Raw genomic sequence first — 2,464 nt, forward strand, 5'->3', positions numbered from 1 at the left:
CTAACTCCCGCCCCCCCCCTGGGCCCCTTACTCCCGCCCCCCCCCCCGGGCCCCTAACTCCCGCCCCCCCCCGGGCCCCTAACTCCCGCCCCCCCCCGGGCCCCTAACTCCCGCCCCCCCCCCTGGGCCCCTAACTCCCGCCACTCCCCCGGGCCCCTAACTCCCGCCCCCCCCCCCCGGGCCCCTTACTCCCGCCACTCCCCCGGGCCCCTAACTCCCGCCCCCCCCCCCCACGGGCCCCTAACTCCCGCCCCCCCCCCCCCGGGCCCCTAACTCCCGCCCCCCCCCCCCCCCCCCCCGGCCCCTAACTCCCGCCCCTCCCCCCGGGCCCCTAACTCCCGCCCCCCGGCCCCTAACTTCCCCCCCCCCCCCCCCCGGCCCCTAACTCCCGCCCCTCCCCCCGGGCCCCTAACTCCGCCCCCCCCCCCCCCCCCCCCCGGCCCCTAACTCCCGCCCCTCCCCCCGGGCCCCTAACTCCCGCCCCCCGGCCCCTAACTTCCCCCCCCCCCCCCCCCCCCCCCGGCCCCTAACTCCCGCCCCTCCCCCGGGCCCCTAACTCCCGCCCCCCGGCCCCTAACTTCCCCCCCCCCCCCCCCCCCCCCCCGGCCCCTAACTCCCGCCCCTCCCCCCGGGCCCCTAACTCCCGCCCCCCGGCCCCTAACTTCCCCCCCCCCCCCCCCCCCCGGCCCCTAACTCCCGCCCCTCCCCCCGGGCCCCTAACTCCCGCCCCCCCGGCCCCTAACCCCCCCCCCCCCCCCCGGCCCCTAACTCCCGCCCCCCCCCCCCGGGCCCCTAACTCTCGCCCCCCCCCCCCCCCGGCCCCTAACTCCCGCCCCCCCCCCCCCCGGCCCCTAACTCCCGCCCCCCCCCCCCCCCGGCCCCTAACTTCCCCCCCCCCCCCCCCCGGCCCCTAACTCCCGCCCCTCCCCCGGGCCCCTAACTCCCGCCCCCCGGGCCCCTAACTCTCGCCCCCCCCCCCCCCCGGGCCCCTAACTCCCGCCCCCCCCCCCGGGCCCCTAACTCCCGCCCCCCCTCCCCCGGGCCCCTAACTCTCGCCCCCCCCCCCCCGGGCCCCTAACTCCCGCCCCCTCCCCCGGCCCCTAACTCCCGCCCCCCCCCCCCTAACTCCCGCCCCCCCCCTGGCCCCTAACTCTCGCCCCCCCCCCCCGGGCCCTAACTCCCGCCCCCCCCCCCGGCCCCTAACTCCCGCCCCCCCCCCCCCCCGGCCCCTAACTCCCGCCCCCCCCCCGGCCCCTAACTCCCGCCCCCCCCCCCCCCGGGCCCCTAACTCTCGCCCCCCCCCCCCCGGGCCCTAACTCCCGCCCCCCCCCCCCCCGGCCCCTAACTCCCGCCCCCCCCCCCCCCCCCGGGCCCCTAACTCCCGCCCCCCCCCCCCCCCGGCCCCTAACTCCCGCCCCCCCCCCCCCCGGCCCCTAACTCCCGCCCCCCCCCCCCCCCCCGGCCCTAACTCCCCGCCCCCCCCCTAACTCCCGCCCCCCCCCTGGCCCCTAACTCCCGCCCCCCCCCCCCGGCCCCTAACTCCCGCCCCCCCCCCCCCCCCCGGCCCCTAACTCCCGCCCTCCCGCCCCCCCCCCCCCCCGGCCCCTAACTCCCGCCCCCCCTCCCCCGGCCCCTAACTCCCGCCCTCCCGCCCCCCCTCCCCCGGCCCCTAACTCCCGCCCCCCTCCCCCGCCCTAACTCCCGCCCCCCCCTCCCCCCGGGCCCCTAACTCCCCCCCCCCCCCCCCCCCCCCCGGCCCCTAACTCCCGCCCTCCCGCCCCCCCCCCCCGGCCCCTAACTCCCGCCCCCCCTCCCCCGGCCCCTAACTCCCGCCCCCCCCCTCCCCCCGGGCCCCTAACTCCCCCCCCCCCCCCCCCCCCCCCGGCCCCTAACTCCCGCCCTCCCGCCCCCCCCCCCCGGCCCCTAACTCCCGCCCCCCCCCCCCCGGCCCCTAACTCCCGCCCCCCCCCGGCCCCTAACTCCCGCCCCCCCCCCCCCCCGGCCCCTAACTCCCGCCCCCCCCCCCCCCCCCGGCCCCTAACTCTCGCCCCCCCCCCCCCGGCCCCTAACTCCCGCCCCCCCCCCTGGCCCCTAACTCCCGCCCCCTCCCCCGGCCCCTAACTCCCGCCCCCCCCCCTCCCCCCGGGCCCCTAACTCCCCCCCCCCCCCCCCCCCGGCCCCTAACTCCCGCCCTCCCGCCCCCCCCCCCCCGGCCCCTAACTCCCGCCCCCCCCTCCCCCGGCCCCTAACTCCCGCCCCCCCCCCCCCCCGGCCCCTAACTCCCGCCCCCCCCCGGCCCCTAACTCCCGCCCCCCCCCCCCCTAACTCCCGCCCCCCCCCTGGCCCCTAACTCCCGCCCCCCCCCCCGGCCCCTAACTCCCGCCCCCGGCCCCTAACTCCCGCCCCCCCCCGGCCCCTAACTCCCGCCCCCCCTCCCCCGGCCCCTAACTCCCGCCCTCCCGCC

Source organism: Pristiophorus japonicus, unplaced genomic scaffold (genome assembly GCF_044704955.1).
Source record: "Pristiophorus japonicus isolate sPriJap1 unplaced genomic scaffold, sPriJap1.hap1 HAP1_SCAFFOLD_1781, whole genome shotgun sequence".
Lineage (NCBI taxonomy): Eukaryota > Metazoa > Chordata > Chondrichthyes > Pristiophoridae > Pristiophorus > Pristiophorus japonicus.